Genomic DNA, 26825 nt, shown 5'->3' on the forward strand with positions numbered 1-26825 from the left:
AGAAAAATGACTAGGAGAGCTTCACCAGAGAATCCTTCTCCACTATGACAATGCTGCTCATTCCTTTCAGGAAACAAGGGCAATTTGGGGAGGATTTCAATAGAAAATCATTAAGCATCCACCTTACAGTCTTAATTTGGCTTCTTCTGACTTTGTTTTTCCCCCAAATATTAAAAAATTCTTTAAGGGCACCCATTTTTCATCACTTAATAATGTAAAAAAAACTACCGACATGATTCAATTGCCAGGACCCTCAACTCTTTAGGGATGAACTAAATGGTGGGCATCATTGCTTACAAAAGTGTCTTGACCTTGATAGAGGTTCTGTTCACAAATAAAGTTCATAATTTTTATTTTTATTGTTTAATTCCATTTTCACAAATCTTTTGAAATCCACTGGTAAATCTCATTTTATCTATCTGTCTGTCTGTCTGTCTGTCTGTCTATCTATCTATCTATCTATCTATCTATCTATCTATCTATCCATCCATCTATCTTCTATTTCTTGGAGAATCTTAGTACAACCAGCAAGACCTGGTCTTTCCCCCTACAAGAGCTCAAGGCCCAGGAGGTGGAGGTTGCAGTGAGCTGAGACAGTGCCATTGCATTCCAGCCTGGGCGACAAGAGTGAAATCCCATCAAAAAAACAAATACTCAAGGCAGTCACCCTGGACTCAATGAGGCTGGAACTAACTCTTGTAGGACAAGTGAAAGAAGGGTGCCAGGCAGACAATGAAGGGGGCAGATGAGATAAATGAAAGTGCATGGGATAGGGCTAAGGACTTGCTGTCAGCCCCAGGTTGGTGATGATGTCCCAGCCATACCATGTACAACCGCTGAAATCTTGGACAAGCCTCTTTTCACTTCTGCATCTCAACTTCCTCAACTGTCCAAATGAGAAAGGTAACTTTGTCTCCATTAACAATCCTGGACATTTCTAAGAGATCCGAATGAAGAAGTATGTGAAATTTCTTTGGAAATTTAAAGGAGTAAGGTACTATATAGAATAGAAGAGGTGATGACTTTAATTCATGTATGCAAACTCCAGTGAATAGTGTCTTAATTAGATTACCCTGAAAACCTGAGGCAAAGACTTGGAGGAAGGTGCCCCTAGGAGGTTGGAGTGAGGAAACAAGAAGGAGGCAGTAGTAAAGGAGGAAAAGTAGACACAAGGGTGTGTAATTGAGGTTGTTGCTTGGGCAGTTAAGGTTCAAATTTACCAGGACTCCTGAGAAGCAAATAGAACGCCTCCCAGGAATGTCCACCCAAAGGATGGGGGGTGGGAGTATTATTGACTGATTCCTTTCCCTCCATTCAAGGGCTGGCATCTGGATTACAATGAACAAAAGGTGCAGTTATCTTGGGAATGTCCGTAGTGGCCAGATATTTGATTTGGTTTCCAGCTTTTAACTCAAATATACCTCATAGTTATAGAGACAGTCTTTTCTCATTTTTCTCTTTTAACTTCTAGTGATAGAATGCCTACTGAGTAAGAGACGTACAAATCAGTGCAATGAATTTATTAAAAGTAAAGGGCTTTTTTCCCCCTCAGGTTTTTTTTTTTTTTTTGAGATGGAGTCTTGCTTTGTCGCCCAGGCTGGAGTGCAGTGGTGCAATCTCGGCTCACTGCAAGCTCCGCCTCCTGGGTTCATGCCATTCTCCTGCCTCAGCCTCCCGAGTAGCTGGGACTATAGGCGCCCGCCACCACGCCCGGCTAATTTTTTTTGTATTTTTAGTAGAGACTGTGTTTCACTGTGTTAGCCAGGATGGTCTCGATCTCCTGACCTTGTGATCGGCCTGCCTCAGCCTCCCAAAGTGCTGGGATTACAGGCGTGAGCCACCTTGCCCGGCCCCCACCCTCAGTTTTGAGGTTACATATTTTGAGATAATCTTTCTCATCTGCAAACAGTCTCATAGAACACTGGGTTGGCCAAGAAGTATGTTTGTAATCAGAATCGAATCTTCTGTAACCAAACTGTGATTAGATAGCCAAACAATTTTTAGTTCAAGTGATTCCCTTACCTTATTAGGTAAGAAACCATACAAATGCTTTACATTGACTGTGCCTGGGATTCTAAATTCTGAAAGTCCTTTGACGGTTTGAAAAACATGCACTTTATCATAGTAAAGCATGCTAAAAGTAATAAAGAATTATATATATATAAAATACACACACACATGCGCACGCCCGTGCGCGCACACACACACACACTCTTCCCACTGGGCCTTGATCATCCAGCAAGCCCAACCTATCAAAAGGATGCTAAAAATAGTCTCACTCACCAAGAGAGGTTCTGAAGTGTGAATTCTGATAAAAACACTATCATAAGACCCTGCTGTCATTTGGTAACTTTTATGTCAGTGAAATCTAATTTTCAAAATCTCTGATTAAGTTTGCCTCTTCAGCATAGAGACAATATATTTGCATTTTTAGGATTTAAATTAGAATGCTTCCATTCACAATTCTGCTCTAGATGCCTTTTTATATACCAAGGTACTGGTGTCCTCAAGTTTAGTATCTTTGAAAATGGATGTAGGAAGGTAGGAAATTTAGGCCAAATATGTGACCTAATTATGTGAGTTTTTGGGATGTGGCAGCTGTTCATGACTTTAGCTGTTTTAACTGAAACAATTAGCAACGAGCCCTCATTCCTAACTCTCAGCATCCACGAGTAGGCAGTTATCCCCACTAATTAGCTGAGTGATCTTTGGCAAGCCACTTTATAGATGGAAAAATTGAAGATCAGAGTGGAAAATGTTGATAGCAATGCTTTCCTTGTAGCTGTAAAGCACCTAGCATGGTGCTTCACATGTAGTGTGCAGTCACTCAAGAAGTATTTTTGAGCATCTGCTGTGTGTCTGGCACAGTTCCAGAGGCTGAGGTTACAGTGGTGCCTAAGGTAGACAAAAGCTGATGTTCTGGCATAGGAAGACAGACAAGAGCAAGTAAATAAATAAGGATTTCAGGTGGTGATGAGGGTTGAGAAGCAGAGTGTGTAATAGAGAGGGATGGGTATGACTTCTGAGACTGTGTATCTGGGTACATCTCTGTGAAAAGGGAACATTTGAGCAGAGACATGAATGGCAAAGGATCTGCCATGAAAATATTTGTGGGCAGAGCATCTTGGGCAGAGGGAAACCAGCCCCAGATCCTAAGTCAGGCCTGAGCTTTGCATCCCTGAAGGAGAGCTCCAAGGAGCTTTGGAGTGGAGTGAGCAAGAAGAGAGTGGCACGAAATGAGTTGCAGAAGGAAGCAGGGGCTAGATCGTGAAGCTATGCATTTAGATGAATGATAGACTGGAAAAAGAAAATGTGGTACATATACACCATGGAAGACTATGCAGCCATAAAAGGGAATGAGATCATGTCATTTCCAGGGACGTGGATGGAGTTGGAAGCCATTATCCTCAGCAATCTAACTCAGGGACAGAAAACCAAAGACTTCTTGTTCTCACTTATAAGTGGGAGCTGGGTGATGAGAACACATGGACACATTGCAGGGCTGGGAACAACACACACTGGGGCCTGGGTGGGGGGACATTTGAGCATGGGTTTAGATCACACCCAATGTATCGTGGGAAGCCATTGAAATATTTAAAGCAAGGAAGTGAATTGATCTGACTTAAGGTTTTATGAGATCACTCTGGATGTTTTGTGGAGAATGTAATCTGAGTAGCGAGGCAAGAATAGAGGCAGGGAGGCCAGATGGGAGGCTGTTGCTGCAGTTCAAACAAAAGTCATTGGACAATAGGACTAGAGAAGAAAAGTGGAAGAACATGGAGTGCATTTTACAGTCAAACTAAGAGCCAGGGCTTGGATATGGAAATGGATGGAAAAAGAAACAGCAAGCATTATTGACTTCATGTTTATGTTTCCCCCAAATGCATATGGAACTGTAACCCCCAATGTGATGGTAGTAAAAGGTCGGGCCTTTGGGAGGTGATTAGGCTTAGACAGGTTCATGAGGGTGGAGCTCCCAGGATGGGATTACTGTCTTTATGAGAAGAGAAAGATACTAGAGCTTTCTGCCTCCACTGTGTGAAGATACAATGAGAAGTGGCCGTCTGCAAACCAGAAAGGGGGCCCTGACCAGGAACCAGATTGCCCAGCATTTTAATCTTGGACTTCCAGCCCCCAGAACTGGGAAAAATAAAATTCTATTGTTTAAACAACCTCATCTATAGTATTTTTGTTAGAGCAGCTTGAGCTAAGACATCAAGGATAGCTCCTAGATTTTTGTTTGAGAAACTAGGAGAGGAGCAGGTGGGGAGGGGTTTATATGTGGGTAGTGATGCGGTTTTAGTTTGAGTTTCCCCCAGAAGACACTGAGATGAAGATTTAAGTGCAGTTAGATTGTTTAGAAGGTGGTTCCAGGAAACACTTGTATGGGAGGGGAAGGTGAGGGAGGGAGGGGAAGGTGAGGAAGGAAGGAAGGCAACAAATCCAGGGTACATGATCAAGCAAGTTACCTCTAAGGGCAACTGGAGCTTAACCCCATGGGGAAGCCCTGCGAGTCAGTGTAGAACATGCACCTCAGTGCTATTCCACCTGAGTGTCAAGGAAGCTGGGCTTCTTTTTTTTTAAACTTCAACTTTTATTTTAAGTTCAAGGGTACATGTGCAGGGTGTGCAGGTTTGTTACACAGGAAATGTGTGCCATGGTGGTTTGCTGCACAGGTTATCCCATCATCTAGGTATTAAGCCCAGCATCCCTTAGCTATTCCTTCTGATGCTCTCTCCCAACCCAGGCCCCAGCGTGTGTTGTTCTCCTCCCCATGACCATGTGTTCTCACTGTTCAGCTCCCACTTATAAATGTGAACATGTGGTGTTTGGCTTTCTGTTCCTGAGTTACTTTGCTGAGGATAATGGCTTCCAACTCCATCAATGTCCCTGAAAAGGACATGATCTCATTCCTTTTTATGGCTGCATAGTCTTCCATGGTGCATATGTTCCCCATTTTCTTTATCCAATCTGTCATTAATGGGCATTTAGGTTGATTCCATGTCTTTGCTATTGTGAATAGTGCTACAATGAATATATGTGTGCGTGTATCTTTATAATAGAATGATTTATATTCCTTTGGGTACATACCCAGTAATAGGATTGCTGGGTCAAATTTCTGCCTCTAGGTTTGAGGAATCACCACATTGTCTTCCACAATGGTTGAACTAATTTACACTCCCACCAACAGTGTAAAAGCATTCCTTTCTCTCCACAACCTCACCAGCATCTGTTGTTTTTTTGACTTTTTAATAATAGCCATACTGACTGGCATGAGATGGTATCTCGTTGTGGTTTTGATTTACGTTTCTCTAATAATCAGTGATGTTGAGAAGCTGTTTCTTCAAGCAGCCATAGATTGAAGGTTGTTCCTGGGGGAAAATGAATTTCCTGGCATTACCTCCTGCCTGCTATGTGTGCAGCTGGAGCAGCCACTAGGAGTCAGAGAAAGCCCTTAGATAAAGAGATGTAGGTGCTGGCAGCTGGTGGTGTGGCAAGATAGGGAGAGGGGCAGCACCTGTATCAATGCCAAATAGGCACTTGGACCCAGAGTTGGTAGCTCAGGTGAGAGCCCAGAACTCCTCTATATATAGAATGTTTAAAGCCATGAGACTAAGACATATATAAATCAGCTATGGAGAGCTTGTAGATGGAGAAGAGAAAGCCCTTGACCTTCAAGTTCGTGTGTTATGCCAACATTTAGAGATGGCCTGGAGGAAAATATCGAGACGTAGTGGCCATTGAGGTGAAGAGAATCAGCAGACTGTGATGTCACTGGAGCCAAGAGAAGGCTATTAACATAGTGGGAGTGGTCAACTGTGTCCAGTGCTGTAGAGAATCTGGAGGGAGAAGAATGTTGGATGGGGCGGCTCCCTGGTGCCACTCACAAGAGATACTTGATACCTAGGGTTATTATTAAGATTATTAATTAGATCCTCAAAGATCATGTTTGGTTTTTTTCTCTTGAACTGTTTTTTGGAGCCCTTATGAAACAGGATTTCCGTATTGTGTCTTTGGAAATTCTATAATTCTTTCCCTTGAATTCCTGCTCAGGACTCCATAAAATTTGGTTGAATGTAGTTAGATGAATTTTTGTTCAGCATCAGGACTTTGCTTGTAGAGAAAAGTTTCTGGAGAGTGGGAAGAGAAGCTGTCTCAGTAAAATGCCCAGTTTGTGCCTTGATATTCCTAGAAGCAGTTTAGTTCTGGAAAATGTGCAGTACTCCTAACAACGTCTATTCTAGAACTTGTATGACCAAAATAGTTCTTATGTAAAAGTCCCCAAAGAATAAGTTGACTGGGGTTCCTTAAACGGTACCCTTCCTTGGAGGCAATGATTCCCCTAAGGACTTTTATACTTTTGCATTTTAAAAGCACAAAATCAGAAATATCAGGCATTTGAGATGCTCCAATATCTAGGGATGTACACTAGCTTGCCTTTCTTTAGATATCTAATTACAAAATCAGATTTGAGGAAGAACTTCTTTCTCCAAGCCTGGGAGTTTGTTTGGGTCATGTAGGGAAATGTTAACACAGTAGAAGCGAAAGAGTTCATTTAACAGGATCCTTCCCCAGTCCTTCTCACATTTGCCACTTCTGCCGTATAATAAATGCATGTGACTTCTTTTTGGCCTTAGAGAATGTTTCAGGCAGACCATCTGAGTTATTTTAATGTCTTCTCTTTATTGTAGTGTTTCAAGAAATGTCATTATCACATTCCTGTCTTAAGACAAGGAAGTGAAGCCAAATGATAATGGCTAACACCACTTGTCACTTTTGGGAAACTCTTGTTGAGGTAGCCAAAGTGAGTTACTAAACAGCTATTTAAAGTTAAGTACTAAAATCCTCTGACAGTGTCCAGGATTTGATTTTTATTATTTCAGATTAGAAGAATGTTTCAAACCATTTCTAAACACTCAGCTCTGAGTGATGCTTTTGTTGTTTCTCTGGGCTTCCGTATTTTTAAAGAATCCTATCTCATCTCTCCTGCTTTTCATAGCTAAGACTTTTCCCAGGCCTTGATGATGAGAAAGATATGGCTGGAACAGGAGTGTATGTGTAGGTATATGTGTGTGCATGTGTGTGTGTTTGCATGTAAATTATGTGCCTTTGTTTTAATGAAAGCAAATCAGTTGCATATTGGCCACTGGGCTGCTATATATTATTTTTGTCTCTTTTACAGATCGTGTTGCAACCTGATTTAAAATCGAGCCACAGATTACTCCCAATATTTTGAGTAGCGTATGAAATGGAAACTACTCTCTCTCCAATACCTTCCATGGCTCCCAGCACTTTTTGTTTTCTATTCTTGTTTCTTATGCTATTCCTGCAAAGACAGTGTAGCTCCAGCTACAAAAACACCCCTGTTCAGGCTGAGGCGGGTGGATCACGAGGTCAGGAGTTTGAGACCAGGCTGACCAACGTGGTGAAACCCCGTCTACTAAAAATACAAAAATCAGCTGAGTGTGGTGGCACACACCTGTAATCCTAGCTACTCAGGAGGCTGAGGCAGGAAAATTACTTGAATCTGGGAGGCAGAGGTTGCAGTGAGCTAAGATCGTGCCACTGCACTCCAGCCTTGGTGACAGAGGGAGACTCCATCTCAAAAAAAAAAAACAAAACAAAACAATACAAAAAACAGCTCTGGTCCACCCTTTCTGTGTTCCTCCATGCCATGTTACATACTGGATTCTGATACTCTGAATGGATGCGAAGAAAAGCTGACGGAGAGAAGCTTGGGGCTCTACTTAGGAATGTCAGAGATGGTAAAATGGCTGTTTCTCTATCAGTTCAACCCTTGGGTCATATAATTGGGCCATAGGTAGTGAAAGGAAGTTAAAAAGCCTCTTACCTTATTTGAGCTAACCCTTTTCTTTTGGTTGGAGAGTGTATATGTGTTTCTACATCAGTCTCAATGGTAGAGCGAGAATCAATTCTCCCTGTCTTTAGGTCTTTTTATTTATTTATTTTTCAATCTTTGGTTTACTGTGTTGTAGATACCCTAGGACTTTTGTGGGCATTTTATTGGGAGGCTTGGAGTAGGAATGTCAGTCAGCACCCTTGAAGCTTGAAAGTCCGTGGAAAGAAAGTAACATTTTCCTCAGGGATATGTGATGTCCCATTGTACCTAAGACTGCTGCAGAGAAGACTGTGTCGGGAAATCAGAATTGAAATGAGATAAAGGCCAGGTGTGGTGGCTCACTGTAATCCCAGCACTTTGGGAGGCCGAGGCGGCCAGATCACCTGAGGTCAGGAGTTCGAGACCAGCCTGGCCAACATGGTGAAACCTCATCTCTACTAAAAATACAAAAAGTAGCCGGGCATGGTGGTGGGTGCCTATAATCCCAGCTATTCAGGAGGCTGAAGCGGGAGAATCACTTGAACCTGGGAGGCGGAGGTTGCAGTGAGCCGAGATTGCACCACTGCACTCCAGCCTGGGCAACAAGAGCAAAACTCTGTCTCAAAAAAAAAAAAAAAAAAAAGAGAGAGATAAATATAGCGTTAAGGATAACTTAGAAAGAAACTTTGCACATTAAGACAAAGAACAATTTTCTTATAGTTCAACATTGTTTTAACTCAAAGTTTGAATTACAGATAGATGTCACTTCTTTCAAATGTCCCTGATTTTTAAGGACTCTCCTGATTGTTCATTCGGATTTTTTTTTTTTGGTATCTCTCTCTCTCTGTCTGCAGTGTTCCTCATTAAAAATCAGGTTTTGAGAAATGATGGGAGAGTTTAAAAGTTTAAAGTACATTCAAAAGTGCTCAAATATTTCACAGTCTGAGTCTTTATTTCTCCCATCTCTAAAAGTGCCTCTAATTGTGGCCCTTTGTTCCTGTTTTCTTTTTTTTGTTCAAAGACTGGCCCCCCTACACAAAGCCCGTGAGGCCTGCCCCCAGCTTGTGCAGGGAGAGGCGCTCCCAGGCTGGTGGCCTGCAAGCGCTCCAGGTGGAATACGTGATATGAAATGATCAATCACGAGACCATTTTTGCTGTCATTAAAACCTCTTTGTGAGTGATCACTGTTCTTTCTTCACATGAGATAAAAATTAAAGACAGGTTGAATAAAAAATAATTGCTCTCCATTTCCAAAGAGGAGAAATGTCTCCAACTAAAGGAAGGGAGAAAACTTTCTCAAAAAAGTCAACCTTTCGTTGAAAAGCACTTTAATTTTCCTTAGATATTCCAATACGTTATTTCCCGCCTTCCCTCCAGGAGAGGATTAAACAAGCCACTTTTTTTTTTTTTGAGTGTTCCAATCAAGGTCCTGTTTCCTAGATAATGCAGGCTTCTCTGTGCCTCTCCATATGGACGGAACATCTGGACCATGCACTGCCTATGTCACGGTGAAGCAGGGCAAAGGCAGATTCCAGAGTTTTCTTAGCCAAATAAGGAGACAAGAGCTCACAACTGTAGTCACTTGCACACACCATCACATAGCACCCCATAACCAGAGTGGGCCTCAAAACAAAAGGGTGAGGCCACAGTGTTTCTCTTATAAATTAAGAATTAGGGCCAGGCACAGTGGTTCATGCCTGTAATCCTAGCACTGAGAGGCTGAGATGGGAGGATTGCTTGAAGCTGGTGTTTGAGACAAGCTGGACAACATAGCAAGACCCCATCTCTACAAAATAAATAAAATCCAAAAACAAATTTTGTTGGGGGGAGGAATTGTCACCTTAAAGCTAACACAGCAGCAGAGTTTGAGACTGATTTGGAACATAATGGCAAAATAGAGTGAAACAATTTGATTATGCCTGATTTAAGTGGGGTCTAAATTTTCTTTTCTGTTCTTTGAGTCTTAGATTTCTGCTGTGGGTGAGGATTTGCCTTGAAAGGAATGATCTGGTTGAGAGGTGAGGGAGCTGAGGTAAGAGGCATCTCCCTAGGTCTCAGGTAAGAGACTTCTGAACCTCAGTTCTTCCATCCGTTAAATGGAAGAGTTGGAGCATGTGTCTTTTCCTCTAACTAGCTTTGATGCAAAATGTGATTTTTCAATGGAAGGTTATCAAAACAGTTCAAAAGCCATAGCATAGGGGCCTTCAGACAGAATTCAAATCCCTAAAAACAAGCTTTTTGCCACCAAAATGTCTGTGTGAATGATTACTATCTTTCTTCACATGAGATAAAATATTAAAATTTCTTCATTATGAGTTTAAATAGATAAACACATTGAAATAAGATTGGAAAATAGAAAAATGGGAGTTTAGAAACACATGTGTGTAATCTTGACCCCATAGACAACTATTGATGGCATCTTCACATATTTCTGCTAGGACTTTCCCTATATATCAAGTGTCATATATAATTGTATTATCTGGTTTTTAGGTATTTTATGTCTTGGATTTTCTCTTAACATTAGAATGATTCTCCATAGTTGTGCATATTCTTCCCAATCTTCTTCTTCTTCTTTTTTTTTTTTTTTTTTTTTTGAGACAGAGTCTTACTCTGTTGCCCAGGCTGGAGTGCAGTGGTGCGATCTCGGCTCACTGCAACCTATGCCTCCTGAGTTCAAGTGATTCTGTTGCCTCAGCCTCCCAAGTAGCTGGGACTATAGGCATGTGCCACTATGCCCAGCTAATTTTTGTATTTTTGATAGAGACAGGTTTTCACCATATTGGCCAGGCTGGTCTTGAACTTCCGACCTCAAGCAATCCACCCACCTCAGCCTCCCAAAGTGCTGGGATTACAGGCGTGAGCCACTGTGCTCCCTCCAAATCATCTCTTTAATAGATGAGCAGATATGGTTAATTGTTTGCCCATTGCTGGGAAATTTATTTCAATTTTGCTTTTATAAGTAATATTACAATAGGTAATTTCTTTATTCCTATGAAATCTGATCTTCCTCCAAGTCAAATACACTGTGAAAAAATCTAATTGTTTGGTTGGCTCAGGAATCTGGCTCACCCCATGTTACACAAACTGTTTTATCTCTGTGTTTACAGTTACTTGCGATGATGTTTGTAAAATACTTATGGATTTGTTTGTGCAATGAATTAGATCTTCTGGTCACTTGAAAGAGCTAACTGGGCACACTTGGATAGAAGAGGCTTGAAGTAGGATTGTGTTTGAAGACAGCAATATGGAATATGCTGCGTGTCATAACTCTTATGTTGTAGAAAGGAGGTATGTCACCAGCTTTCTCTCATCACCACTGTCCTCAGTGTCACCCCCTGGGATCTGGGTCCATAACTTGTGGTGGACGAGATAACAAATGACCAATACTAGTGTCTTTCATGCTACTCTTCAGCCCGCAACAGTTCCTTGCCATTAATATAACCACTGAAGAGTGTTAAATTTCTTAGTGCTGTGAAAATTGGTATTAAAAGAAGTACTTTAAAAAAGAAATGGGAGCTTAAGAGCTATAATAAAAGAATAACCCTTAAAGCAAGTCAATTGGAAAGCATAATGAAGTTGATGGTGGTCTTTTTAGTTTAGTCATGAATTTGTTAGAGAAAAAATGACTTTTCTGAAAACCACCATCTGTGCCATAAGTGGATCCATTAACACTGCTAAAGACACCAAGAAGGTTATGCTTGCTGCCACCACAGTTCACTCCCATTGCATTTTAATTTTATTGCATTTTCTCTTCAGGTTTTCCCTGGTCTCATCCACTTGGCCATACCAGAAGGCTTTTGCTCCTCCCTAATGCACTGTGATCCTCGGGGTGAACTTTGCCTCCTGAATCAAAAGTCCCCTGTGTTACTGAGACCTCCACGTGTTGACAGGCCTGGTGAGTGGCCTGTGGCTTTAACAACTTCATCTGCTTAGCACTGCTGTATGTCAAGTGCTATTACACTGGCGTCTAAGGGACAGGCAGAAGTTTTTGGATGAAGTTATGTCTTGGCATGTTAAGTTCAGGTTTACCCTCATTTACTCATAGCAATGTTTCTAAACTTCCACACAAAGAAAAATCTATTGTAAATATGTTTGACTCTTTAAATACATTTTTTTTCAGGTAGGAATATTCTTTTTTGAAATGCAAATACTCACCCTTCAATTGATCTATCTCGAACAACATTTTAAAAATTGAAGCTCATGTCAAACTATCATGTAGTAGAAGTGCACAGTAGTTGCAAAATAAATAATCTTCTCATCATTTTGAATTCTTATTATAAACTACATAGCAGTATGTACACATGTACTATACCTCATTCAATCAACAATTATTAAGCACCTACTATATATACTTGGCACTTGCTAGGTGCTGGGTATGTGATTTCAGATTTCCTGGAAATACTGTCTAGGGATTTCATGTACCTCCTCAACTAAATTTCAAGCTTCTTGAGGACAGAGATTGGGTCCTGACTTCCTTTTTTGCCTCATAGAGAATGTAAAACACGTGGAAGAAGTTCTTAGCAAATGCCAAATGAAAGAATGAAAAAATAATGAAATCATATTAAACGTCTATTGCTTAACAAAATGGGCTCATACATGAGATTTGGAATTCTCTTTATGAATGAATTCCAAGTCCCATGTCTATTAGGAGGGGATATGATGTGTTTGTTTTCTTTGCTATGCTTAAAGTCCCTTGATAGTGGATGGCAGAGAATGGAGACTAGAGACTCTTTAAAATAAGAGATAGGGGAAAAACTATTTCTATGAAGATGGAAAAGGACTTTTGCAGCTTCTTATTCAATCTTTTCTTCTACAGCTATGTGAAATGAAGCTTTGTGAGCTTGAGGGATTTGCTCAAACTTGCCCAGTGTTTTAGTGGCAGCGGCAATGCTGGAAGTGGAATTCCCATTCTGGAATTCTTTTTTTTTTTTTTTTTTTTTTTGAGACAGAATCTGTCACCCAGGCTGGAGTGAAGTGGCACGATCTTGGCTCACTGCAACCTCCGCCTCCTGGGTTAAGCAATTCTCCTGCCTCAGCCCCCGAGTAGCCGGGAATACAGGCACACACCCACCATGATTGGCTATTTTTGTATTTTTAGTGGAGACACGATTTCACCATGTTGACCAGGCTTGTCTTGAACTTCTGACCTCAAGTGATCTGCCCACCTTGGCCTCTCAAACTGCTGGGATTACAGGCGTGAGCCCGGCTCCCTATTCCGGGATTCTTAATTCTTCCCATCATGTCTTACTTTTTAGTTAACACTGGGTAATACTACTTATGCCTTGGTTGGGATTTCTAAGTTATAAGCAACAGAACTTGGGCCTGATCACTATATGCCAAAAAGGATGTTCTTGGAAGGATATGGATTGGTTCACAAAATTCAAGGAAGAGTTGGAGAATAAGACCTCTGAAAAAACTCTCACCAGAATTCCTCCTTGGTTCTGGAGAGTAGGTCCCTTCTGGGGCCACCATCAGAAGAAATCAGCACCAAGAGTTTTTCAGTCTTTGTGTTACTGTATTCAGAATTCAAATTAGACCTTTGATTGGTCTAGCTTGGGTCATGTGCACACTCTTTGGGAAGGGGAGCGTGGGACTCTCTGATTGACAGTCACAATAAGATTGTATACATTGGGATTTGCAAATCAAAATTAGGTGCTGTTACCAGGGGAGGGAGAATGGATGCAGTGTTGGCAAAAACCTACAGAGCTCCAGCATAGCTCTTGAACAAATGATTCTATTTGTTCAAGAAAGCAAGTCTTTTTTTTTTTTTTATTTTTTTGAGACAGAGTCTGACTCTGTCGCCTAGGCTGGAGCGCAGTGGTGCGATCTCAGCTCACTGCAAGCTCTGCGTCCCAGGTTCACACTGTTCTCCTGCCTCAGCCTCCCGAGTAGCTGGGACTACAGGCGCCCACCACCACGCCCAGCTAGTTTTTCAGTATTTTTTAGTAGAGTTGGGGTTTCACCATGTTAGCCAGGATGGTCTTGATCTCTTGACCTCGTGATCCGCCTGCCTCGGCCTCCCAAAGGGCTGGGATTACAGGCGTGAGACACTGCGCCCAGCCAAGAAAGCAAGTCTTATAAGTATACAGACATTACCTTCTTCAAATATTTAGTCTTCTGTTCATGCCTGTAATTCTATTTCTAAGCCCTGTACTCACAGCACACTTCTACTTTACACAGATCCCTAAAGGGAGATATCTCATCACTCTTCTGTTTTACTTCAACATTTCTCCTTCCTTTCAAGTTTCCTTCTCTTTGAAGTCTGTAACTCTTCACATACATTCTAGGCGCTATCATCATCCACCTCTTCTGGGGGCCTTGCTGCCAAAATTCCTTCTCTGCTGACCCAGCACCTCCATGATTCCGTGGTGTCAGTGGTGTTCCCTCTATACCTTTGTGTGTGGCATGAGACTAAGCTGCCTCCTGAATTCCATCATGTATCTCCAGCATTGACCTAGGGATCTATGAGGGCTGGAAGGAGAGAGAGTCTGGAGACAATTCCTGCAGAAGTCAAAAGATGGAGAAACCATCAAAAGATGGGAGAGCCAAGCATAAAGGACTTGAAACTGCAAAGGAAGGGAATGTAGAGCAAAGCCAGGTATCATGGAGAAAATAGTGTGGGACTAGTTTTGGAGGCTTTTGGAAAATCCTTACCAGATTGGTTTGGATTTATTAAATATGCTGGCTTGCACCCTCTAATGAGCTAATGGTGCCCCTCCATGTCTGAGGCCTCCACCTAGATGACCTGGCTTAAGCTCAACAAGACTGAATATCATCTTCCCTAATCACCCCGTGCTTATGTCAAATGTTTGTCTCATTGTTTCTCATCGTTGCTCATCTAGCTACAACCAATGGATCCTTCTCTTTAGGAAAGCTTAGCAAGGCTCCAAAAGAGGTGAGGCAGAGTAGTTATAAATAATTGACAGGGGCAGCTCATTGAACTTTTGTTCTGCTTTGAATATCCATTCTGTTTTTTTTCCTTCAACTTTTATTTTAAGTTCTGGGGTATATGTGCAGGATGTGCGTGCTTGTCACATAGGTAAACATGTGCCATGGTGGTTTGCTGCACAGATCAACCCATCACCTAGGTATTAAGTCCTGCATGCATTAGCTATTCTTCCTGATGCTCTCGCTCCCGCTAACCTCACCCCCGGCAGGCCCCAGTGTGTGTTGTTCCCCTCCCTGAGTCCATGTGTTCTCATTGTTCAGCTCCCACTTCTAAGTGAGAACATGCAGTATTTGGTTTTCTGTTCCTGTGTTAGTTCGCTGGGGATAATGGTTTCCAGCTCCGTCCATGTCCCTGTAAAGGACATGATCTCATTCTTTTTTACAGCCACATAGTAGTTCATGGCATATATATACCAAATTTTCTTTATCTAGTCTATCATTGATGGGCGTTTGGGTTGATTCCACGTTTTTGCTCTTGTGAAATGTGCTGTAATGAACATACATGTGCATGTATCTTCATAATAGAATGATTTATATACATTTGGGTATCTACCCAGTAATGGAATTGCTGGATCGAGTGGTATTTCTGCCTCTAGATTTTTGATGAACTGCCACACTATCTTCCACAATAGTTGAACTAATTTACACTCCCACCAACTGTGTAAAAGCTTTCTTTTTTTCTCTGCAACCTTGCCAGCATCTGTTGTTTCTGGACTTTTTAATAATTACCATTCTGACTGGGAATATGCCCCTTTGACACAAATTCCTCTGTCCTGACTCACACTTCAGATGAGTCATTTCCTCTGGAGCCTTGTGACTTAGCTATTGGCAACTTAGAATCTCTTATTTCCCTTAGTTCTGATTTGGCTTGTCAACAATAGTCATAGTCCCTATTAAAGGAAAACTTTGAATGAAACATCTAATTCTCAGGTGACTGATGACTGATGACCAAGTTCCAGTACCCATGGCTGCTTTCTAGAAAAATTGGAATTTACCAGATGTGACACTTTTAGTGGACCCACCATCATCCCAGTCACCATAATTAAAAATGTATTGCTCAGAGCATGCTTGATTGTAACTAATAGAGACCTACTAAATTAGCTAAGTGACTGGTTTATTGTAAAGATGCATGAAAGTCTCAAAGAAACAGTTAGTTGGGCTTTTTGGGAGCTGCAACATCTTCAGGCGATGTTCTTTTGCTCTACCTTTTCTTTCCTGGTTGCATGCTTTCCTGTTGTTGAGGAGTCTCTGCATCATTAATCTCTTCATGCCTTTCCATGACAGTAGCTTGTGTGTGGTTTGGGACTGCTATGGCTCAGAGACTCAGCCCTGATTCTCTCTGAATTCTACATCTCCAACTTGGCTTCTATCCTTCAAATGCTTTAGTTAGATGACTGATGACCTCTGATGTCCAACCCTGGAATAATTAGCTGCTGTCAGGGATCAGGGTTATCTGGCACCCACATGGTGACTGAGGCCCTCTCCTTCTGCAGAGTGGGTGCAGAAGGCTGTCCAAAGACAGGGTTGTGACAGGTATGCTCCAAGCATGTCTACTCAAATCCTTCCTTGCCAAGATGTTTCTCTTCCTTTATCCCATATCATGCTTCTGGCTATCAAGCACTGCACTTTAATCTGAATTAATGATTTGGACTGTGATATGCAGGGTCTTAAGTTGATGCTTCCATCAGGTGTGATGCATCTGGCCTTGCAGAGATGGAAGACTTGGCATCTTTAAACCAATGGGAAGGGACTCTCAGGAAGTCTGCGTCTGTCTCTGTGAGAAATAGCATTGGAAATCCATGAAGATACATTGCTGAAACCCGACAGCGAAATACTTAACATAGTTACTAGCTGTGCTAACTGATTTAATGAACAGGGAACATAACAAATGAGTGTGTTTACCAAGTTAACTTCTGAAAATGAATATCTGTAATTAAAGCAGCTCATAACTGACAGGCAAACAGGAAATTATTGTTATTATTACACACAAATCATCTTAAAATACCAGAACTTAATAAATGGACGAAAAAACAAACAAAGGCTAAAACTGTCTGCTAAATAAAAAATAATGATGAACACCTGTGGTCTTTTTATAGGACTCCAGTGGAGATGCTTTTTTTCTTGAAGACCTAATTATGTTTTTGTAATGCTACCATTTCATTATTTCCCTGTAGCGTTATTAAAAGAAAATGTCCATATTTTCTCTGTGTAAAAGGTCTGGCACATAGATTCAGGCATGGGGTTTTCTTAATGCTACGGATACTGTGACAGTTTTAGCTATGTATTGGCAAAGAACGTAGGCCTTGGTGAGGTGGGATTTTTCTTTTTGGCAATACCAGAGCCTGGACAGGGGATAAGGGTGACATGGACCTTCTTCAGACAGACTCTGCCTGCAAGTAACCAAGAGCCATGTCTTTGAACGTGTACAACAGCCAGCTCTGCAGTTAGCCTTTGTCTTGAATCCCCTCTTTGCCCCTTCCTAGCAGTGTGTCCTCTGGCAAGTTACTGAACCACTCTATGCCTCAGTTTTCCCATTTGTAAAACGAGGACAATCAGGATACATGTCTCAGGATTGTTCTTTGAACTAATATATGGACTTATTGTGCTTGGCACATCATAGATGCCAGTAAATGTTAGTTACTATTATTAGGTTGATGCAAAAGTAACTGTGGTTTTTAAAAGTAATGGCATTAAAAGTCATGGTAAAAACCACAATTACTTTTGCACCCATCTAATATTTTACCTGCAAGTTATGGTTCTCCATGTGCTTTCTTTAACCAAGTAGGTCCTAGGAGTGAACATGTGAATGCCCAGTCCATATAGTCAGTGACTGCTAGCAGCATCATGAGTTGTCTAGATCTGCAGAATTGAGAGTTTATTTTCTTTATGGCACAAGACACCATTTAAAAATATCTTGCCTAACTATTGCCTGCCTCTTTCATTAACATGTAAGCTTAGAAGAGGAAGAATACTTGGGCTATGTTGCACAATTCTAGGAGGTGCTATTCACGTTGTCATGTTATTCTTCTGTGCTGCCAGGCTGCCTTTCACACTATATGCAGTGTGCATGGTACCTCCAGAGGTGTGTAACACAGTGGTCTTGAATGGGACCTCAAATTGAGTTCAAAATTGACCTCACTCCTTTACCAATCTTTCTTCTCCACCATGATTCTCATCTTTGCCAGTGGCAGCTCTGTATGTCCCATCGCTCCAAGTAGGAACCCTGGAAAACTGATGGTTTGGTATCATAAATATCTTAACTTCTTTCTTCCATTTTTCCACCCTTGTTATCCCCCCGGCTCCAGAAGCTCTACTAAACCTAAATACATGCACTTTTAATTTGTCAATCATACCTCAATGAAGCTAGAAAAAACACCCAAACTCTATCTCAAGTCACATCAATCCCCTGCTTGATGTCCTCCAGTAGCTTCCCTTGTACACAGCATAACATTAACATTCTTCATCACAGCCTCGAAGGTCTTATCTTGTGCCACACTCTCTTGATCATACAAGCACAACAGTTGCAAACATAGAGTCTGTGTACCATCAACATCACCCAAAAACTTGTTAGAGAGGTAAATTATTGGGCCTGAACTAGATCCATCAAATAAAAAGCTCTGGGGGTGAGGCGCAGCCATCTGTGTCTTAAGAAGCCTTCCAGGTGATTTTGATACTGGTTGTGCATCCTCACTGTACTGGTGCATTCTGTTTCTCAGACCCAGGAGATGTCCCCCCACCTGCAATGCTCTTTCCCAGATCTCCCCATGATTGATGGGACCAGCTCTGTTTCATTACTCATATTTCTGTTCAAAAGTCGATTTTCCAGAAAGGCCATTCCCTGTCACCCCATGTGTGATGGTTAATACTGAGTGTCAACTTGGTTGGATTGAAGGATGCAAAATATTGCTCCTGGGTGTGTCTGTGAGGGTATTGCCAAAGGAGATTAACATTTGAGTCAGTGAACTGGGAAAGGCAGACTGCCCTTTATGTGGGTGGGCACAATCTAATCTGCTGCCAGAGTGGCTAGAATAAAAAGCAGGCAGAAGAACATGAAGACTAGACTGGCTTAGCCTCCCAGCCTACATCTTTCTCCTGTGCTGGATGCTTCCTGCCCCAAACATCAGGTTTCATGTTGTTCAGCTTTGGGACTCGGACTGGCTTCCATGCTCCTCAGCTTGCAGACAGCCTATTCTGGGACCTTGTGATCATGTGAGTTAATACTCCTTAATAAACTCCTCTTTACATATACCTCTATCCTATTAGTTCTGTCCCTCTAGAGAACCCCAGTACACCATCTAAACTCCCCTTTGCTCCTGCTGTCACTCTTGTTACTCTCTCAGATGTCTAGGTTTTATTTTCTTTATAGTACCGGCCACTATTTGAAATTATCCTGCTTGCCCGTTTGTCTGTGTCCTCCCATGAGAATGTCACCTCCATGAAGACACAGGCACCTTCTCTGTTTTTTGCTTCTGACTGTGTTCACAGCATCTAGAAGAGTGCCTGGCACACAATACGTACTCAACTGGTGAGTAAGTGGTTATACAAACATTTCATTTTTTTAATTAGTTGAGAGGACTTTCATATTTCTTTTAGTTAGTCTCCCTTCTTTTTTATTTCAATGGTTTTTGGGGAACAGGTGGTTTTTGGTTACATGTATAAGTTCTTTAGTAGTGATTTCTGAGATTTTTGTACACCTGTCATCTAAGCAGTGTCCTCTGTACTCAATATGTAGTCTTTTGAAGGTTTTTTTAAATTTAGACGGAGTTTCGCTCTTGTTGCCCAGGCTGGAGTGCAATGGCACGGTCTCACCTCTGCCTCCCGGGTTCAAGCGATTCTCCTGCCTCAGCCTTCTGAGTAGCTGGGATTACAGGCAAGTGCCACCACACCTTGCTAATTTTGTATTTTTAGTAGAGATGGGGTTTCTCCATGTTGGTCAGGCTGGTGGTGAACTCCTGACCTCAGGGGATCTGTCTGCCTTGGCCTCCCAAAGTTCTGGGATTACAGGCATGAGCCACTGTGCCTGGCCTCTCAATATGTAGTCTTTTGTTCCTCATCTTCCCCTTCCCTGCTGAGTCCCCAAAGTTTATTATATCATTCCTATGCCTTTGCATTCTCATAGCTTAGCTCCCACTTATGAGAACATATGATATTTGGCTTTCCATTTCTGTGTTACTTCACTTAGAATAATGGCCTCCAGCTCCATCCAAGTTGCTGCAAAAGACATTTTTTCATCTTTTTTATGGCTGAGTAGTATTGCATGGCGTATATATTCCACATTTTCTTTATCCACTTATTAGTTGATAGGCACTTGGGTTGGTTCCATATCTTTGCAATTACGAATTGTGCTGCTACAAAAGCATGTGCATGCATCTTTTTCATAAAATGAATTATTTTCCTTTGGGTAGACATCCAGTAGTGAGACTGCTGGATTGAATGGTAGTTCTACTTTTAGTTCTTTAAGGTATCTCCATACTGTTTTCCATAGTGGTTGCACTAGTTTACATTCCCATCAGCAGTGTAAAAGTGTTCCCTCTTCACCACATCCATATAAGAGCATCTTTTTTTTTTTTTTTTTTTTTTTTTTATGGAGTCCTGCTCTGTCACCAGGCTGAAATGCAGTGGCATGATCTTGGATCACTGCAACCTTTGCCTCCCAGGTTCAAGCGATTCTCCTGCCTCAGCCGCCTGAGTATCTGGGACTACAGGAGTGGGCCACCATGCCCAGCTAATTTTTGTATTTTTAGTGGAGACAGGATTTCACCATGTTGGCCATGATGGTCTCAATCTCTTGACCTCGTGATCCACCTGCCTTGGGCTCCCAAAGTGCAGGGATTACAGGTGTGAGCCACCATGCCAGGCCCATATAAGAGCATTTTAAAAGGTATTTGTGACAGATGGAGTTATTCACCTTCACTCTTCACCTATTCCTGGCTCTAAATCCTTTGCCACTGGACTCTACAACTCTTTCCACTGGAGAAAGAGCTCACTTCTATGGAGCAATTCCAAGTAGTACTTTCATGAGGAAGACTGGACCAATGTGTGGTTTGGAGCTGAGCCCAGCCTAGATCAGCCAACTCCCAGCCAACCCTTAGATTGTGAGCAGGAAAAAAATCATTGTTGTTTGAAGTCATAGAGTTTTAGGGTGTGTGGTTAATGGATTATTGTGGGGCAATAGCTAATGCTACATGTACAGTCCATATCTTAGGTACCATCAGAATCTGGAAAAAGTGGTGATCAGTCTTGCTTGCATGACAAAAGTAGGAAAGATTCGAGAGGAAGTAATTTCTGAGCAAGTCTTTTGAAAGCTAAATATAAGATTACCTGGTAGAAAAGAGGGGGAAGGGTATTTGAGCAAAAGGAAATATATGAACAGAGGTATTCATTAAAGTGCACGAAGCTTTTGGGAAAAAACAAATAGCTCATTGGGTAGAAAGTATGTGGGGGAGAAACTCAAAATGAGTTTTGTAGAAAAAGTAATTATACTTTACGTTTGCAAAGAACACTCTGCTTGATGAACATTTTCACACACTTTTATTTACTCACTGCTCGCAATATCCCTGAGGCAGTGCTCTGTAAAGCCTTCTTGAACCCTGGTTGGAATCTCAGCATCGTGGTCCCAACAACTCTTAGCTTCAGCTTTCTCATCCATAAAATAGCGTTATTCTCAGGATTAAAGAGACGAAGTATGTTCAATGCCCGATGTGCAATAGATGCTCAGTCTCTCCCACCATCAGTTTTATGTCTTAAGAACCTGAGGCTCAGGGTAAACAACTGCCCATGTGTCACATTATTACCAAGCAGGTTTGGGGCCATGATTCTCATGTCCAGGATCTCCCCTTAAAGCCACAGCTTCATTTGGCAATAGTTGAGAGATGGTCCAAACTTCGAGGTGGAAAGAGAAAGAAGTCATCTTTTCTTTTTGTTGTTTCTTTTCTCTTTCCTCAGCCATCCTGGAAGCAGTGTCCCAGGGAAATGCAAAATCTGAATTACATGGATCTTGAGCATTAACCAATTGCTCAAAGGCAGTAAGCAGGTTCTCAAAGAACTAAAAATAGAATTATAATTCAATGCAGCAATCCCACTACTGGATGTCGACCCAAAGGAAAATAAATTATTATTTTAAAAAAGATGGCCGTGCACGGTGGCTCATGCCTGTAATCCCAGCACTTTGAGAGGCCAAGGTGGGTAGATCACCTGAGGTCAGGAGTTCGAGACCAGCCTGGCCAACCTGGTGAAATCCCATCTCTACTAAAAATACAAAAATTAGCTGGCTGTGGTGGAGGGCGCATGTAATCCTAGCTACTCAGGAGGCTGAGGCAGGAGAATCACTTGAACCCAGGAGGCGGAGGTTGCAGTGAGCAGAGATCGTGCCATTGCACTACACCCTGGGTGACAGAGTGAGACTCCATCTCAAAAAAAAAAAAAAAAAAGAAAAGACACAACAGTTGACTGGATAAAGTAATTGTGGTATATATACAATAGTATACAGTCATAAAAAACAATGAAATCACGGCCTTTGCAGCAACATGGATGAGCTGGAGGCCATTATCCTAAGTGAACGAAGTTAGAAACAAACCAAATACCACATATTCTCACTTCTAAATGGGAGCTAAACAATGGGTACACGTGGACATAAAGATGGGAATATTTGGATATTGATATTGGACATTAGGGACTCCAAAAGGGATGGAGGGAGGGGAGTGAGGGTTGAAAGATTACCCATAGGGAACAATGTTCAATGTTTGGGGAATGGGTACACCAGAAGCCCAAAGCCCACCAGTATGCAATCTACTCATGTAACAAACATGTACATGTACCCCCATTCTAAAATAAAATAAAACATATTTTTTAAAGGTGTTAAGCATCTTCAGTTGAACATGCTCCTCTCCATTTCTCCTTTTTACCTGTCCCTCCTGGCCAAGTTCTCCTTCTGTGTCCTGGGGATGGATCGAACTTGGATCTCTCTGCCTCTCCCGAGCCAACCCCATGCTACTTAGTCACCATCCTGGCCTACAAAGCCCCCTGCACCATCTGGCCTTTGTCTGCTTTTCCAGTTTCCTTTTTTGCCACTCTCCTTTTCCAGAACACTTCGGCCCATGGCTTCCTTTTTGACCCTTGGGCATACCAGTCCCATCCAGCTTGAGGGATTTTGTGCTTGCTCTCTGGCTGGAATGCTTTTCCCAAGCTCTTCACCTGTTATCAGGAAATAAATCAAGTACATGACAACAGTCTCAATCTGGACTCACCTTTTTGTTTACTTGTTTTTTACGTGTTTCCATCTAATGGAATGTAAGGGTAAGTGCCTTGCCTGTCATATCTCTGCTATACCTTCAGTATCTGGTATATGATAGGTGCTCAAGAAGTGCTTGTTGACTGACTGTATGTAGGGACAAAGCCAATGACAGATACTGTGAGACTCTGTCAAGGGAGCAGGTAAAAAGCCGAGGGTGGGAGGAGCCCTGAAGACCAGGCAGCCATGGTGGATTTTTTATCAGTTGCCTGTGACTATGGACTGTGCCAGGTCAGCAGTGATTAAAGACCCAGGTAGGAAAAGGATTCTAGCCTAGCTTTCCTGGTGTAGGCAGCACCTCTATGTGCAATCTTCCTTTGCATTCTTTCCTGACTTACATCAGACCACGTTCATCCTCTGTTTCATTCTTTTAGTACTGTTCTCAATTTTTACAAGACTGAAACAAAGGTTGCCACAGAGGATGATGGGGATGTAAATTGTTGTAACTACTTTGGAAAACAATTTGGCACTATCTTGTAGAATTGCACATTTGCATATTCTACTATTGAGTATTCCATTCCTTGGTATGTGCCTTAGAGATATTGTTGGATGTATTCACTGGGAGACATAAAAGAATATTTAGAGCAGCTAAAACTTCAAACATCCAGATATCCATCATACAAGAATAGTTAAATGAATTAGGGGTATAGTCACACAATGGAATATTATGCAGCAAGTAAAATAAATGAATCACATTTGCATAGACCAACCATGAGTGAATCTTAGAAACATAAGATTGTTCCTTGAAATTCTATTTTGGTTTTGCTTCTTCTAATTTCAACTTTTGTTTTGATTCAGGGGGTTACATGTGCAGGTTTGTTACATGTGTATATTGTGTCACACTGAAGTTTGGGGTATGAATGGTCCCATCACCCAAGTACTAAGCATAGCACACACTAGGTAGTTTCCCAGCCCTTTCCTCCCTCATTCTCTCCTCCTCTAGTAGTCCCCAGTGCCTGTTGTTTCCATCTTTATGTCCATGCGTACCCAATGGTTAGCTCCCACTCATAAGTGAGAACATGTGGTATTTGGTTTTCTGTTCCTGTATTCATTTGCATAGAATTAGGACTTCTGGCTGCATCCATGTTGTTGCAGAGGACATGATTTTGTTCTTTTATGGCTGCACAGTATTTCATGATTAAACATAAGATTGAATGACAAAAGCAGGTCATTTGAGACATCCTATGGTATGATGCCATTTTTAGAAAGTTCAAAGACAAGCAAAATTAACCAATATGTTTAGGAAGACACACATGCAAAAACTAAAAAAAAAAAAACAATGAAAAATCTTGCCATTAGAAGTGGCAGGGAACTGGGATAGGGAAGAACCTCTCAGGTAGTTACAATAGTGGAAAATGTTGGGTATTGGGCTCACAGGTTTTCATTTTGTTGTATGCCTCATTATTTGCATACAAAATAATACATGTAATATAAATTAAATATTGCATAATAGATTAATAAAATTCCCCTGAATTGGGAGTCAGGAGGATTGATTATTTCTTTAAATTTCCAAGGATCATGAAGTGAATGATCTATTTAATAAAATCCTGTGGTAGGGAGAAAAGCGGAAGAAACATTGGTTAGATTCAAGAAATTGTGGGCTATTAATGGATCTCTTTCTAGAGACTAAACTCTCAACCTTTGCTAACATGACACAAACATAACAGCAATGCCATGGGGAGTGCCCTGGGGATGCATTCGGGACAGATGATTCTGTGAGCATGTTTTATACCTCTATTTGTTCCTTGTCTTGGGATGTTAGTATAAATTCAGAGAAAAAAAATTTCAGAAAATACAAAATATTATTTTAAGTTTTAAGAGTGGAGATGGGTAGGATTAAAGAAAAGAAGAAGAGAAGGTTGGCCTCTCTTGCAAAGGTCTCTTCTCTTTCTTTCTTTTTTCTTTCTTTCTTTCTTTCTTTCTTTCTTTCTTTCTTTCTTTCTTTCTTTCTTTCTTTCTTCTTTCTTTCTTTCATTCCTTCCTTCTCTTTCTTTCTCCTTCCTTCCTTCCTCCTCTTTCTTTTCTTTCTTTCTCCTTCCTTCTTCCCTCTCTCCCTTCCCTCCTTCCCTCCCTTCCCTCCTTCCCTCCCTTCCCTCCTTCCCTCCTTCCTTCCTTCCTTCCTCCCTTCCTTCCTTCCTTCCTCCCTCCCTCCCTCCCTTCCTTCCTTCCTTCCTTCCTTCCTCCCTCCCTCCCTCCCTCCCTCCCTCCCTCCCTTCTTTCTTTCTCACTCTCTCTTCTTTCCTTCCTTCCTTCTCTTCCTCCTACTCCTACTCCTTCCTCCTTCCTCTTCCTCCCCCTCCCCCTCCCCTTCCCCTTCCCCTTTCCTCCTCCTCCTCCTCCTCCTTCTTCTTCTTCTTCTTCCTCTTCTTCTTCTTCTTCTTCTTCTTCTTCTTCTTCTTCTTCTTCTTCTTCTTCTTCTTCTTCTTCTTCTTTTCTTCTTCTTTCTTCTTTTTCTTCTTCTTCTTCTTTTCTTCCCCTTCCTGTTCCTCTTCTTCCTTCTCCTTCTTTCTCTCTTTCTTTTTCAGGAGAATTCCACTTCTCCAAACCTCACTTCTCCTATGACTCCTTTTCCTTCTGAGTCTGATCCAAAAGTTTAGCACTTGGATCAACATAACACTTGTCCAAGAGGTAAGTGTTGAAAAATAGCGGTCTAGAATTAAAAAAAAAAAAAAAAAAACAGATTCATGCATTGAAGCAGTTGTTCAAAATAATTTTATGTCTTACTAGAATTGATTGTGGGAAGTTTATTTTTTCTTTTTATTAATTTCTGTTATAATCCTAAGACAAACAATAAAAAGTCCACATGCTATAAATTGTTCTATGTATATCCTGAGCCGTTATGCCTAAAGAAAAGGGTTAATTAGAAACCATTGCTTCATGTTCTGTGATCACCTTTGGGGTTTGGATACACTGCACAAAGAAGAAATTGAGGTTGTGATGACTAAAAGGCAAGAAATCATAAGAAGTAGCAGGAGATAGTCCACTGAGGAGCTGGCTGTGGTGTATTTCACAGGTCTTGTTTTCTAAATTAAAGAAGTTGAAGACATGGTCATAAATATAAGACAAAAGTCAATGACAATTCAATGAAAATCTTACCATCGTGCCTCTAGAAAGAGCCCCCAGTGCCTGAGCTACATAAAACAAGGCAGTATTGGACACCCTCGGTCAGACACTATTATGTGAAAGTTCTCCTTTGTAAGCACTCAGACTGTGCAGCAGAAGCTGGAACCCACATTGCATGTGGCAACTAGAATGTTAGAAAGGGGCGGGCAGACCTTATTGGACTCTGTGGGCTTGAGCCTAAAAAAGAAAAGCAAGGCCATACTGGGTCAACGAATTATCTTATTTATTTTATTTTATTTTATTTTATTTTATTTCATTTCATTTTATTTTACTGATTTTGACAGTCTCGCTCTGTTGCCCGGGCTGGAGTGCAGTGCTGTGATCTCGGCTTACTGCAACCCCCACCTCCTGGGTTCAAGCAATTCTCCTGCCTCAGCCTCCTGAGTAGCCAGGATTCCAGGCACGCGCCATCACGCTCGGCTAATTTTTGTTTTGTTTTGTTTTCTTTTGAGATGGAGTCTCGCTGTGTCACCCAGGCTGGAGTACAAGTGGTGTGATATTTGCTCACTACAACCTCTATCTACTGGGTTCAAGTGATTCTCCTGCCTCAGCTTCCCTAGTAGCTGGGATTACAGGTGACCACCACCATGCCCAGCTAATTTAAAAAATATTTTTAGTAGAGAC

The sequence above is a fragment of the Symphalangus syndactylus genome, chromosome 11 (genome assembly GCF_028878055.3).
Source record: "Symphalangus syndactylus isolate Jambi chromosome 11, NHGRI_mSymSyn1-v2.1_pri, whole genome shotgun sequence".
NCBI classification, from domain to species: domain Eukaryota; kingdom Metazoa; phylum Chordata; class Mammalia; order Primates; family Hylobatidae; genus Symphalangus; species Symphalangus syndactylus.